The sequence below is a fragment of the Aulonocara sp. 'chitande type north' Nkhata Bay genome, linkage group LG8 (genome assembly GCF_057382095.1).
Source record: "Aulonocara sp. 'chitande type north' Nkhata Bay isolate Kocher_YH1m ecotype deep benthic linkage group LG8, A_spYH_male_GT1.1, whole genome shotgun sequence".
Classification (NCBI taxonomy): domain Eukaryota; kingdom Metazoa; phylum Chordata; class Actinopteri; order Cichliformes; family Cichlidae; genus Aulonocara; species Aulonocara sp. 'chitande type north' Nkhata Bay.
In genome coordinates this window covers 2,669,155-2,685,304 of record NC_141351.1, presented here as the reverse complement: position 1 = coordinate 2,685,304, position 16,150 = coordinate 2,669,155, and the positions used below count along the sequence as shown (strand labels likewise).

The 16,150-nt window shown below is 36.5% G+C and overlaps 1 long non-coding RNA gene across 1 annotated transcript; it reads right to left on the bottom strand.

The window, feature by feature from the left end:
• Nucleotides 1-1,193: 1,193 nt before the first annotated feature.
• Nucleotides 1,194-8,323, bottom strand: LOC147322842 (uncharacterized). Its single transcript, XR_015130684.1, has 5 exons — nucleotides 8,284-8,323; nucleotides 6,638-6,669; nucleotides 5,648-5,679; nucleotides 4,561-4,587; nucleotides 1,194-1,981 (listed from the first exon to the last, which is right to left on the bottom strand). It is a non-coding gene; the product is annotated as an uncharacterized LOC147322842 (long non-coding RNA).
• Between the last annotated feature and the right edge of the window lie 7,827 nt (nucleotides 8,324-16,150).

Here is a 16,150-nt window from a genome sequence, read left to right as displayed (position 1 = left end):
CGGAAAGTGATCTGTACCATCAAATGTGCCGTAATGAGCAAACTGAGACATGTCGACTTGATACTCGTGTCTGCGGCTGGTAACAACTGAAGGAAGTTCATCGCAGGCTAGAAACACACTGTTCACAAACCTCAGTCTGGCATCTGAATAGACGGCATGGCCTTTGTCCAACACACGGTTTAGATCTGCTCTGGTAATAAATTCATCCTCGTGTAAGAATGACAGGAAAACCAAGCTGTTAGCCATGCATTGCTGATTCCGGTACTTTCCATACCTAGGAGAAGCCTGGCTTCGGGAAGCACAGACGCTACTCACTCGTGGACTTTCACTGTTTGTAACCTGTACATGAGACTGTACTGGAGCTTGTCCATCATGCTGTGTTTGTACAGTTAGCTGGGGTTCAGTCTGGATTACCTGCATAACTTCAGGCTCTGGGACAGACACTGAGGGAACACTTCTTTTTACCACATCTGCATAAGACACTGTGGCTGTCTCTCCATCATGCTGTGTTTGTACAGTTAGCTGGGGTTTAGTCTGGATTACCTGCATAACTTCAGGCTCTGGGACAGACACTGAGGGAACACTTCTCTTTACCACATCTGCATAAGACACTGTGGCTGTCTGAACACTGCTCTGCACTTCTGTGCTGGGAAAAGCTGAAACACACACCTTTACCTGCTCACTGCTCTGAGAAACATTCACCTGTTCTTTCTGCTTTTGCCATCTAAGCTTCAAGGACTGCGACCTTTGACTTTTTCTTGGCATTTTGCTGAAGTACAATCTGGAGCTTATATGTGGCTATACACAAATATAAACAAAACTGAACCTTGAAACACAGAAAAACTTATAACTCCTCAAGTTACTGTTAAATCTTAGAAATGTACTATTATACTATAAAATGTTTTTATGAATATATGAATAGATGTTAAAAAGCTGATTTGTACTCCAAACTCAAAATAAAGGAAATTCAAAGTTCTCTGGAAACAATTTGGTCCGTTTTATTGTACCTCTTTTAGAAACGGGGTTTCTTCAGCTGGATGTTCTGCAGCAGTCAGGAAACAGGAAGTCTGGGTCCTCAGGCACTTCTCGATGACAATACTGACTGAATACTTACACTGAGTGACAAAATGGGTTAGTCCTTAAATAATAATACTATAAACTTGCAGTCAAATGTTATAGCCAATGAAACAGACTAACAGACTGGATCTGATTTATTATTTATCTGAATGTATGTATTACAAAATAACCAGATTATCTTATTACAAATAAACTTATAAAAAGGTGATATTTTATACAATTGATCAAAGTAAGCCAAACTAGCAGTCCAAACTAAAGTCTAATGCGAAATTAAAATGACAAATGTAGGGCTGTGTAAGTAGTTTCTACTATAAGTTCTACTGTACTGTAATTCTACTACTGTATATTCAACTTGTAATTTAAAGCAAAATGACTGAATGTGAGAGAGCTTAATGACAGGAAAGAAAGAGCAGTGAGAGCAGAGATCTCTCAGAATTCTGTAACAGATAGATCAAGTTCTGGTAACTTGGATTTCTGAAAATTGGATTCTGAAAGGATTCTCAAAACTTGGATTCTCAAATTAGATAGAGCAGTAGAGATAGAGGGATACAAGATGGAATGGCTTTCAAATTAGATAGAGCGGTAGGGATAGAGGGATACAAGATAGAATGGCTTTCAAATTAGATAGAGCAGTAGGGATAGAGGGATACAAGATAGAATGGCTTTCAAATTAGATAGAGCAGTAGGGATAGAGGGATACAAGATAGAATGGCTTTCAAATTAGATAGAGCAGTAGGGATAGAGGGATACAAGATAGAATGGCTTTCAAATTAGATAGAGCAGTAGGGATAGAGGGATACAAGATAGAATGGCTTTCAAATTAGATAGAGTTGGGAGAGTGATAGGATAGACAGAATTGCTTATAATGATAGAGAGAGAGAGAGGATCTTCTGCAGCAGGTCACCTGTAAGACACAAAAGGCATGGAATTAGTCATATTTCCAACATGCTTGGATTTACCCTATTCTTCAGACTATATGGCACACCTAAAATCCTGTCATTATCTCAAAAACATACAATGTGCCTAGCGTATCGATTCTGGTTATGCTTACTGACCTCAAACGGGATTTCTGTGGTACACAGCGCTCAAAATTCTGTCAAATATTTTAGTAAGACTTCGTAAGCTACAAAGCTGCGCTGCTTGATGTATTGTCAGAGCATTATGGCTACCATAGTCAGGACCCTCGCAGAGTAATTCGTACGGTGCTTCAACATAACATTATGGTGTGTGTGTACAAGGACCTGGCACGTGCTAAGAGACATGCTTAAGAAGCAGATTTCAAACTGATCAACCCATGAAGAGTTTGATGGATTTGTGGATGAGGAATGAACTGAAAAAGTGAGTGTATTGTTCTGTATTTTATGTGTTACAACTGAACAGTGTTGAGAGTTGTTTGTGAATGACTTGAATAAAGTTTGACTTATCTGACTGTTTGTTTGGCTTAATCTGCCTTAAAAACAGGCTTGTTTATTGACATTATGCCTTATAATCTCAAAAATACAATACATGTAGGGCTTTAAATACTAAAGACTTCTACAGTAAATTATTGGACTGAACAGAATGACAATGTTTAACAAATGATGGTGGAACTGTTATAAGGACATTTTTACGTTCTATTAAAACAATAAACTAAGTCTATAAACTCAAACTAAGACGTGCTGCTACAGTAACTTACTGTAAATATTAAATGGTCCAACAAAACCAACACACTGAGGTTACAGCACAGTTTCAGGTCACTCTGTATGAATTTTGGCAAAATGAGAAATTTGGAGACAGCTAGTTTCTACACAGCAGTTTCTACATATTTCAGTCACATTTGGGGCATGTTTGATGCACAGCAATAAGCACTACACTAAATCTATAATAAACTTATCATAGCTGATATAAAGGCCTAATTAGCAAAATTTAGTATGATGATCATTTCTTTGTAGATCATTTCATGATAAAAAGAACAGAAGTGAGTGTTGTATCTGAGCTGTTGCATGTAAGATCTTTGCTGGACATTCCCACATTTCTTAAACAAACAAACATGACTTTCAGACAGTTCATCTTTTGTAAATTAGGCCAGGATTATTTTCAAAAAACAGCCTTGATAAAAATATCAGGCCACTATAAAATGTCTTATGTTTATGTTTTCATCCCACCTATACTTTGCAAGTCATTATGACAAATTACAAAAAGCAGTTTTTAGGCAGTGATTTAAGGGAAGAAGCTTTTGAAATCCACAATGCCCTACCACCAGTGGTCTCAAACTCTGGTCCTTAAGGCCTGGTGTCCAGAAACTTTTCTATGTGTCCCTGTTGCAACACACCTGAATAACATTAGTAGGTCATTAGCAAAACTCTACAGAACCTGACTGCATGCTGAGGTGGTAATTCAGGAATTTGATTCATGTTATAGCAGCTCATGAGTGAATGAACATGATGCAATGAAAGTACTTTTAGAAGTACATTTTTCCAAACACTTAAATTACTTACATTTGAGTAGTCTTAGGGGATGCCACTTCAGCACACAGTCAAATTCTATACTCTCACTAATGACCTACAAATGTTATTCAGGTGTTTTGTAACAGGGACACGTGGAAAAGCTTCAGGACACCAGCACTTGAAGAGTGGAGTTTGAGACCCCTGTCCTATGTGAATATTTAATTGTCCCTAAACTGCTAGTTGTGAGCTGCTCTAATGTGAAACAAACACATATAGTTCTGTAAAGGTTTACAAAGAGACTACTAAGGATCTGGAGACCTCAGAAAACAGAAACCCTCCCAGATGTTGTAGCTGAACATGCAAAAACAAGTTGCCTAATAATATCTCGATGATAACCAAGAGCTGTGCTGACTAACTGCACTAAACTGAATCATCTATAGTGAGAGAAAAACACCAGCATTAAAGTCAAACATGGTGCTGTTACTGTGATGTCCCAGAGTTCCTTTACTACTTCAGGACCTACATCAACTCATCAGGTCCTGGGCTTAAGTTTAATCACACTTAGGATCTGAAGCACACAAGCAAGTCCAATTGAATGAATGAAACAAAACACATGGTGTAAACTAATCAGTCTGGACTTTAATGAAATTAAGATACGTGGTATGACTTGAAAACCCTATATTGGGCCTTAATTAAGACTTTTTTCTTTTCTTTTTTTGCCTGTCCTGTTTGGATCTAATTATGACAATTCTGAAATTATAGTGGACCAAAATCAACCAGTGATGTAAACCAGTCATTACCAGTTACTGTAAATGCTTGATGGTAATTGTTGCTATCAGGGCATCCACAGCTGGGTATTAGAGACCAACATGTTTTTACATTAGACCAGGTTGTTCTGGTTCAAAAATGAAATCATCACTTTAAAACTGCTTTTTGTATTTATCCAGGTCATCCTTGTTAGATGATTTGAAACATGTGAAAAAAGCATAAACAAAATAAATCTGCAAGGAAGAAAGACCTTTCTCAGCACTGTACCGCAGACAAAACCTTTACTTACCAGACTTGCGACGATCAGATCAGTATCCTAGAGAAAGGAAACAACACATCAGATCACTGTTTAATGACTTACACTGTTGAACCTCTTCGCACACAATCCAATTTACTGTGACATGAAATAACTAGTAAAATCCTCAATTTCTTCAAGCCTTTATGAACTCACTGTAGTCTAAAGAGGACAAACTTCAGTTACAGAGTCTCACATGGTGATAACATGTGTAATAAAGGCATGCATACTACAGAAGTGCAAAAAAGAGGCACCAATATTTGTTGGTACAGATTATGGCTTTTTAGCTCCATCATTTTCTATCACAAGTCAGTGCTTAATAAAGTGTGAAAAAACCACAACTGTTAGAATCAACGGAAAACCTCATTAGGTTTTAGTTCTGATCTGAATATGTAAATCCTAAAATACATGTAAATTCTGACATGTTATAGTAACAACAGTGGCACACCATTTTTGCAATTACAAAAATTATAATAAAGAGTCCTTCCATTGTACCTGTTGGCAGGAATCTTTTTGTATTTTTCAATATTTCCCTTTTATATAAAATTTTAAACACATTGTATCAAGCAAATTATTAAGAAACTGATTTAAACTTATTGTATATAAATTACACACAGGCTTTAACATACACAACATTGCCTACTCACAACTCTGGTCCTCTGAGTTTTTTATTATTGCTTAAATGTTTAACCTACCACTTCTGTTCACTCAGGCAAAAATACTTCTATAGTGGTCTGACTTTAATGTAATACATAAGCAGAATATGAGTGAAGATATAAATCAACAACTGTGGTGCTCTGCTACGTAAATCCACAAACAAACGGAGAACACAAACAACTGTATAAAAACAGTTGTTTGTGTTCAAACATAAAAATCAGACACAAATGGCCTGTTAAACTTCAGGGACAGTCAGAGGTCATGTGTGGGGCCTTTGCTGCTACAAGGTATAAATTCTGACCATTTGATTTTGCCCATCAATAAATGGTAATGTCACAAAAACCAAACTACGTTAGGTAAGTTGCTAAACATGTTACACAGTGACAATGTCATATTACTGCAGTTACAATTGCTGCTTACTTACCAGCAAACGCAAAACCAAAGTTCTGTTTCACTCTGTAACAAAAGAACAAAAATACAGAATCAGACAACTAAAATCAGCATCAGAGTCAATACTGCATCACAATCTGTAGTGAAAAAAAAAATCTGTTAAATTCTTTGTTTACAACAGCTTTACTATAAACACCCCATCTTCTCTTTCTGCACCTTATTAAAGATTTCTGTCTTTATTAAGGTGATGTGTCGTTTTATCAATCTGCAATAAGCCACAGAAATTCCTCATTAACGTAAAGCTCTAATACTTTGGTGCTATTACATAACACATCAGATACCACAAGCAAGGATTTGCTCGCACTGCACACTTGATCAAATGATAACATCACAGTTTCAAAGCATGCAACAATCACAAATAATACTTGATACTATAAATGCTTGATGGTAGTTCTTCGTATCAGGGCTTCCACAGCTGGGTATTAGAGACCAGCATGTTCTCACATTAGAACAGATAGCTTTGGTTTGGTTTTCTCTGCTTCATACGTGAAATCATCACTTTAAAATGCTTTTTTGTATTTATTCATATCATCCCTGTTAGATGATTTGAAACATGTGACAAAAAAGCATGAACAAAATAAATCTGCAAGGAAAAAAAAAGACTTTTCCCAGCACTTTACCTCAGACAAAATGAACTCACTTTAGTCTAAAGAGGGCAACATTTAATTGCAGAGTCTCAAATGGCCTTAACATGTGTAATAAAAACAATAATTACTACAGAAATGCTTTGATAAGCCTTTAAAATTAAAATTAGACATAAATGGCCTATTAAACTTCAGGGACATTTTTAGGGACACTCAGAGATCTATTGGGGGGGCTTTACTGCTTATAAATCCTAAATGTGTTTTTGCCCATGAGCAAATGGCAAGATATCACAGAAAGCCAAACTATGGTATATAAATTGCTAAACATGTTACACAATCCCAATTTCATATTGCTTCAGTTACAATCACTGTTTACTTACCAGCAAAGGCAAAACCAAGCTTCTAGTTCACTCTGTGTAACAAAAGACAAAGAGCAAAAATACAGGATCAGAAAACTCAAATCAGCATCAATACTGCATCACTCTCTGTTGTCAAAAAGATTCACTAAACTTCTTTGTTTACTACAGCTGGAATACAAACAACAACTCTCCTCTGTTTTCTTTGGTCTACCTCTCATTTAAGATTGCAAAACACTCATACATGAAAAACTGCACGATGTATATTTTTAAGGCTTTAATATTTGAGGTGGTCTGCATTCAAATTCTACTTCCTAAAATATTATCAACTGCACATAGTATCATTAAATATGCTGTAGTTTTTAAATAAATATCTATGTACCATACTAATAATAATATACTGCCATATTTTATTTATGTGAAGGTGGGCTGTTGTTTATTTCATTAATTTTCCACAAAGTCAGAATTTAAACTGTGCTGCAGATTTAGGTTGGCACAAACAAGCCTTGTTAAACAGTTCTTAAAAATTAAAGTCTACAAATTAGGAGTTCTTATTATTCTTGGGCTATGTCCACATGTACACAGGTACTTTTGAAAATGGAGATTTTTCTATCCGTTTGCACCTTTCGTCCACACTTAAACGGCGTTTTCGGTCACTGAAAAACTAAAAACGCTTGCCAGGATATTTTTGAAAACTTTGTTTTTGCATTTATGTGTGGACAGGGAAACTGAGAAAACGCAGCGCCTTTTTTGACGTCACACTGTGCGCCACGTTATTGTTTCAGTGAAATGCATTTCTACAATACGGTTACTGTTAATTGTTCTCTCTGCAGTGTTTAAATGCTTACATATACACACACAGTTACTGTCCCCCGACACATATGACTCGGTTCTGCTTTTATGCCCCATCTTTGTTTGCTATTTCCCACCGAGGCTTCTAGACTTTTCTGATTGGCCAACATTTCTACACGGTTAGGAATATATCGCCACCTGTTGCTTTGGTATGTTCCTAGCAGAGTTTTCCTTCATTTCTGCATTTACGTGTGGACGGGATTGTTTTTTAAAACGAAAACGTAAAGTCCCAGTTTTCAAAAATACCCGTGTATGTGGGGACATAGCCTATGTTTAATCCCCAGTTTCTCCCCCCCTCCTTTCTCTTAATTAATCCACAAGACCTGCACACACGTGACTCTTTTTCTCCCGTGTTCGGTCAGAGGCGGTAAAATGGCTCCTTTGATCTTGCCGACAGCTGACACTGAATCTAAGATGGCGGTTTGTTTAAAACTTTACAGCATAAAGAATGAGGCTGTTTTAACCAACTGATTTGTGAAGAGAACTAACTGCACCTTATTTAACAGACTGAGAAACACGAACACACCAAATGTAATTAATAAAACAACACAATAACCGTGGTTTACCGTCAAATCTTCATTTCACACTGGGCTCATAAGAAGGCTAGTCGTTAGCATTGGGTTGTTAGCTTTAGCTCATCAAACACTGCTTTTACATACAAAAATGACAACTTTTCACTAAAAAGCAACCATTGTGTTACTTTAACATGAGTTATACCTCGGCTGGCTTTATAAATCACTAACAAGAACTTGTTAAATCGCGCAAACAGAGTATAGACATTTAGGAGAGGAGAGGAGAAGCAGAGGCGCAGCACTCACCCAGAGCGGACTCAACGAAGTGTTCAGAAAGGCGGATGTCCGGCAGTCAGGTAAAAGATGAGGCGTTCACGGGTCGTAGGAAATTCCAGTATTACACACAATGGGCATTGTAAACATAAAAAATGTAGGTAATTTTAAATATTTTATACAATATCTATTTGCTACAGAAAAAAACTAGCAGAACTTTAATTCTATAAGTTAAATAAATATTATTAGAAGGCTCTTCTCCTGAACACCAACACCAAATAGCTGGTGATAGAGTTCACCAGACCTAAAAAAAAACAAACAAAAAAGACAACCAGTCCAGGACAGTCTGCAAAGATGTTTTAAAGACAATATATTTATATATATATATATATAAACCTTATCCAGTAAGGATTCCCCTCAAACAAATGACCATAATTTCCTAACCGTAAGGGCTTGAACAGTCATTCTTAATTCTTACACCGTTTTGTTCAGAAGAGAAGAAATGTATAGAAATAGTATGATTAAGCATAAATACTACATTTAGCAGAAATACTATATTAAGCAGAAATCCTATAAAAAGCAGAAATACTATATTAAGCACAAATCTTATAAAATAGCAGAAATAGTATGATTTAGCACAATAGTAATAACTTAAACAGACAAAATGGAAAAGCAAAATGGACAGCTAAAAAATGCTGAACATGCTGAGGGTCCGTCAAATATACTTGTTAAATGAAAAAAATCAGCAAAAAAAAATATAATAGCCACACAATCACAAATATGTACACATAAGGAAACACACATGCACAGAGAGACACACACACAAGATCAAATTCAGTCAACCAGTCTAAATATATTGAATATGAATCTTACAATGAGATCATCCCATTAAAAGGCTTTCTCTCTCTCTCTGTCACACACACACACACACACACACACACACACACACACACACACGGAGAGAGAAGCAAGTTTTCAGTCAAGCAGCCTGTGAGCTGCTGAATTTGAATCCACCAATCAGAGAGGCTGTGTACTTTTTCCCAGCAAAACTGGTGCCTGCAGCACAGACACAGAGAGGCACAGGATCTTTGCAGTCTATTTCTCATAATGAGGACTCCCCTCAAACAAATGACCATAGTTTCCTAACCGTAAGGGCTAGAGCGGTCATTCTTACACCGTTTTGTTCAGAAAAGATGGGGGAATCTTCCAGTGTTGACAATTTATCATTAAAATAGGAATTATTGAAGATATTTGACTTGTAATAGACCATAACTGAATAGAAGTGAAGCAAAAACTGCTTTGACTTGTCCTCAGCTGGCTGGGAAGCCATGGAGGCCTCAATATGCAATTTGTATGTCTCTGATATGTAAATTTGAATATTACAGTTCTCACAGAGGATTGACTCCCTGGGGACCTGCCACAAATATATAGAAATACTATGATTACCCAGAAATACTACATTTAGATGAAATACTATGTTTTAGCACAAATACTCTGGTTTTGCACAAATATTATAACATAGCAGAAATACAATTCTATAGCAGAAATGCTATATTTATAAAGAAAAATATAATATAGTAGAAATAGTATGATTTAGCAGAAATACTACAATATGGCATAATAAAAATGATTTAGAACAAATACTATGATTGAGCAGAACTACTAAGATGTAGTAAAAGTACTTTGATTTAACAGAAATACAATTATGGAGGAGTAATACTTTAAAATGGGAGAAATATTGATACACACACACACACACACACACACACACACACACACACACACACACACACACACACACACACAGAGCTTAAAGGGAAGAGTATTTGTGCCATGGAGTGTTAACAAGAATGTGAGGTCCATATTAGAAAAGCTGGTAAAATCATAAAAGTTTGCAGAATTGTAATAAATGATGAATATGAATTACTGGTCTGTGACAGTGTATTAATTTGTAGGGAAAAAAAACATGTTGACCAAGGTGGAATCGAACCCACGATCTTTGACTTGCAGACCCGTGTCATTACCAACTGCGCCACTGGGAAAGGGAGGAGCCGATTTGAAAAACAGGCTCATAAGGAGTCAGAATTAGATCACGGTGAGAGGCGAAAAATGCCGTTTTTTGGAGTTACAAAACGTTGTGTAACTCAAAAACTAGGTGGACTAGAAGCATAATTCTTCTACTGGCTGAATCAGCGGACTTTGGTGTACTTTGACTGCTATTTACATTGCTCTATGTACATCTGTCACTGAGATATGACGAGAGAGGAAACGGAAGACCTCAGATATGATTGGCTGGCTGGGAGGCCATGCAGGCCCTGATCTGTGTATTTGAATGTCTGAGTCCTCACAGAGGATTGGCTGCCTGGGGACCTGGCAGAAATATATAGAAATACTATGATTAAGCATAAATACTACATTTAGTAGAAATACTATGTTTTAGCACAAATCCTATAAAAAGCAGAATTACTATAATTTAGCAGAAATACTATATTAAGCACAAATCCCATAAAAAGCAGAAATACTATATTAGGTACAAATCCTATAAAAAGCAGAAATACTATATTAGGTACAAATCCTATAAAAAGCAGAAATACTATATTAGGTACAAATCCTATAAAAAGCAGAAATACTATATTAGGTACAAATCCTATAAAAAGCAGAAATACTATGTTAGGCACAAATCCTATAAAAAGCAGAAATACTATATTAGGCACAAATAGTATAAAAAGCAGAAATACTATAATTTAGGAGAAATACTATGTTAGGCACAAATCCTATAAAAAGAATAAATACTATAATTTAGCAGAAATACTATATTAGGCACAAATCTTATGAAAAGCAGAAATAGTATGATTTAGCAGAAATACTGTATTTAGCACAAGTACCGAAAAGTACCAGAAATACTATGATTTAGCAGAATAGTAATAACTTAAACAGAAAAATTGGAAAAGCAAAATGGATAGCTGAAACAATGCTGAACATGCTGAAGGTCCCTCAACTATACTTGTTAAATGAAAAAAATCAGCAAAAAAATATATAACAGCCACACAATCACAAATATGTACACATAAGGAAACACACATGCACAGAGAGACACACACACAAGATCAAATTCAGTCACCCAGTCTAAATATATTGAATTTGAATCTTAGAATGAGATCATCCCATTAAAAGGCTCTCTCTCTCTCTCTCTCTCTCTCTCTCTCTCTCTCTCTCTCTCTCTCTCTCTGTCACACACACACACAGACACACAGGGAGAGAGAAGTAAGTTTCTAGGTCAGCCTGGGAGCTGCTGAATTTGAATCCACCAATCAGAGAGCCTGTGCACTTTTTCCCTCCAAAACAGGTGCTTCTATTTACACACGCAGCACAGAGAGACACAGGATTATTGCAGCCTATTTCTCATAGTGAGGACTCCCCACAATCAAATGACCATAATTTCCTAACCGTAGGGGCTAGAACGGTCATTCTTACACCGTTTTGTTCAGAAGAGATGGGGGAATCTTCCAGTGTTGACAATTTATCATTAAAATGTGAATTTTTAGAGATATACGACATGGATGACTTGTTGACTTAGAAGCCACGAATTCCCCCAATATGCAAATTTGAATGGCTGAGGCCACATATATGATTGGCTGCCTGGGAAGCCGTGCAGGCCCTGATTTGTGGATTTGAATTCCTCAGCCCTCAGATATGATTGGCTGGCTTAGAAGCCATGAAGGCCCCAATATGCAAATTTGAATGCCTCAGGACACATATATTATTGGCTGGGAAACCGTGCAGGCCCTGATTTGAAAATTTGAATGTCTAAGTCCTCACAGAGGATTGGCTGCCTGGGGACCTGGCAGAAATATATAGAAATACTATGATTAAGCATAAATACTACATTTAGTAGAAATACTATGTTTTAGCACAAATACTATAAAAAGCACAAATACTATAATTTAGTAGAAATACTATATTAAGCACAAATCCTATAAAAAGCAGAAATACTATATTAGGCACAAATCCTATAAAAAGCAGAAATAGTATGATTAAGCATAAATACTACATTTAGTAGAAATACTATGTTTTAGCACAAATAGTATAAAAAGCAGAAATATTATAATTTAGCACAAATAGTATAAAAAGCAGAAATGGTATGATTTAGCACAAATAGTATAAAAAGCAGAAATACTACATTTAGTAGAAATACTACGTTTTAGCACAAATAGTATAATAAAGCAGAAATAGTATAATTTAGCAGAAATACTGTATTTACCAGAAGTACCGAAAAGTACCAGAAATACTATGATTTAGCAGAATAGCAATAACTTACAAAATTACAAATATGGAGGCATATTGAAACAGAAATTCAGAGAGGGACACACAAACACAGGCTCTAATCCAGTCAACCAGTCTAACTATATTCAATTTAAATCCTACAATGACATGCTGCCAAATAAGGATAGGGTTCTCTCTCTCCCACTACACACACACACACACACACACACACACACACACACACACACACACACACACACACACACAGGGAGAGAGAAGTAAGTTTCTAGGTCAGCCTAGGAGGAGCTGAATTTGAATCCACCAATCAGAGAGCCTGTGCACTCTTTCCCGACAAAACAGGTGCATCTTTTTACACACGCAGCACAGAGAGGCACAGGATTTTTGCAGTCTATTTCTCATAGTGACGACTCCCCTCAAACAAATGACCATAATTTCCTAACCGTAGGGGCTAGAAGGGTCATTCTTACACCGTTTTGTTCAGAAGAGATGGGGGAATCTTCAAGTGTTGACAATTTATCATTAAAATATGAATTTTTAGAGATATATGACATGGATGACTTGTTGACTTAGAAGCCACGAATTCCCCAATATGCAAATTTGAATACCTGGAGCCCACATACATGATTGGCTGGCTGGGAAGCTGTGCAGGCCCTGATTTGTGGATTTGAATTCCTCAGCCCTCAGATATGATTGGCTGGCTTAGAAGCCATGAAGGCCCCAGTATGCAAATTTGAAAGCCTCAGAACACATATATGATTGGCTGGGAAACCGTGCAGGCCCTGATTTGAAAATTTGAATGTCTCAGTCCTCACAGAGGATTGGCTGCCTGGGGACCTGGCAGAAATATATAGAAATACTATGATTAAGCATAAATACTACATTTAGTAGAAATACTATGTTTTAGTACAAATACTATAAAAAGCAGAAATACTATAATTTAGCAGAAATACTATATTAAGCACAAATCCTATAAAAAGCAGAAATACTATATTAAGCACAAATCCTATAAAAAGCAGAAATACTATATTAGGCACAAATAGTATAAAAAGCAGAAATACTATAATTTAGCAGAAATACTATGTTAGGCACAAATCCTATAAAAAGAATAAATATTATAATTTAGCAGAAATACTATATTAGGCACAAATCTTATGAAAAGCAGAAATAGTATGATTTAGCAGAAATACTGTATTTAGCACAAGTACCGAAAAGTACCAGAAATACTATGATTTAGCAGAATAGTAATAACTTACAAAATTACAAATATGGAGGCATATTTAAACACAAATGCACAGAGGGACACACAAACACAGGCTCTAATCCAGTCAACCAGTCTAACTATATTCAATTTAAATCCTACAATGACATGCTGCCAAATAAGGGCAGGGTCCTCTCTCTCCCACTAAACACACACACACACACACACAGAGGGAGAGAGCTGCCGAATTTAAATCCACCAATCAGAGTGGCTGTTTACGTTTTCCCGCCAAAACAGGTGCATCTTTTTACACACGCAGGACAGAGAGGCACAGGATTATTGCAGCCTATTTCTCATAGTGAGGACTCCCCTCAAACAAATGACCATAATTTCCTAACCGTAGGGGCTAGAGCGGTCATTCTTACACTGTTTTGTTCAGAAGAGATGGGGGAATCTTCCAGTGTTAACAATTTATCATTAAAATGTGAATTTTTAGAGATATATGACATGGATGACTTGTTGACTTAGAAGCCACGAATTCCCCAATATGCAAATATGAATGCCTGAGACCACATATATGATTGGCTGGCTGGGAAGCCGTGCAGGCCCTGATTTGTGGATTTGAATTCCTCAGCCCTCAGATATGATTGGCTGGCTTAGAAGCCATGAAGGCCCCAATATGCAAATTTGAATGCCTCAGGACACATATATGATTGGCTGGGAAGCCGTGCAGGCCCTGATTTGAAAATTTGAATTTCTCAGTCCTCACAGAGGATTGGCTGCCTGGGGACCTGGCAGAAATATATAGAAATATTATCATTAAGCATAAATACTACATTTAGTAGAAATACTATGTTTTAGCACAAATACTATAAAAAGCAGAAATACTATAATTTAGCAGAAACACTATATTAAGCACAAATCCTATAAAAAGCAGAAATAGGATGATTAAGCATAAACACTACATTTAGTAGAAATACTATGTTTGAGCAAAAATCCTATAAAAAGCAGAAATACTATATTAGGCACAAATCCCATATAAAGCAGAAATAGTATGATTAAGCATAAATACTACATTTAGTAGAAATACTATGTTTTAGCACAAATAGTATAAAAAGCAGAAATATTGTAATTTAGCAGAAATACTATATTAGGCACAAATCTTATAAAATAGCAGAAATAGTATTATTTAGCACAATAGTAATAAGTTAAACAGAAAAATTGGAAAAGCAAAATGGACAGCTGAAAAAATGCTGAACATGCTGAGGGTCCCTCAAATATACTTGTTAAATGAAAAAATCAGCAAAAAAATGCACAGGGAGAGAGAAGTAAGTTTCTAGGTCAGCCTGGGAGCTGCTGAATTTGAATCCACCAATCAGAGAGGCTGTGTACTTTTTCCCGCCAAAACATGTGCCTCTTTTTACACACGCAGCACAGAGAGGCACAGGATTATTGCAGCCTATTTCTCATAGTGAGGACTCCCCTCAAACAAATGACCATAATTTCCAAACCGTAGGGGCTAGAGCGGTCATTCTTACACCGTTTTGTTCAGAAGAGATGGGGGAATCTTCCAGTGTTTACAATTTATCATTAAAATATGAATTATTAAAGATATTTGACTTGTAATGCACCATAACTGAGTAGAGCGAAGCAAAAACTGCCTTGACTTGCCCTCAAACAACGCTTTGTAACTCGAAATCTATTTGGAGTATCGATATCATTCTTTCACCGTAAGAGACAGCAGGCTTTGGTGAACAATCATGGAAATTTTCAGGTCTCTGTGGAAATCCAACAAAAAGTTATGACGAGAGAAAAAAGTGGTTCATTTCCACAGTTTGAAATCTGAAGAAATCTGAGCGAAGGACGAATTTCCTACCCTCAAACAAGTCCAACTCATTTCAGAACGGTAATAGGTGAGAAAGAAATTCTTGAATTGTGAGCGTCAGGGGTGTCTGAAGATATTCGGGGACAAGCCTCATGTCTTAACTTTGCTTCGTTAAGGAGATATGACGATTCGAATATGCCTCTCATTACAGAAATCCAGCGGTGATTTTGAACAAGCTCTCCATTCACTTTATATGGAGAGTTTTCTGACCTTGTGTTAGTCTGAGGAGATTTGCAAAAATTCTATAAATCCCACAACAATGATGGTGACATTTTCTGAAAGCCAGCAAAAATACCTACGTTTTGATGTATAATTTGTGGAAGTTGAGTGAAAATTGAGCAAGTAGCAGGAAGTTGTTCGGACATGAAGTGAAAATTGCAAAACCTTCAGTGGCACACTGGAAGCCAAGAGCATAGCAACCATAACAACACATGTATTTTGTGAAAAATCACAATTTTGCAACTCAAAACTTTAAGAGGCATAAAAGTAAAACAGTAGAAGATTTGAAAAAGCTGAATCATACCTGAATAGCC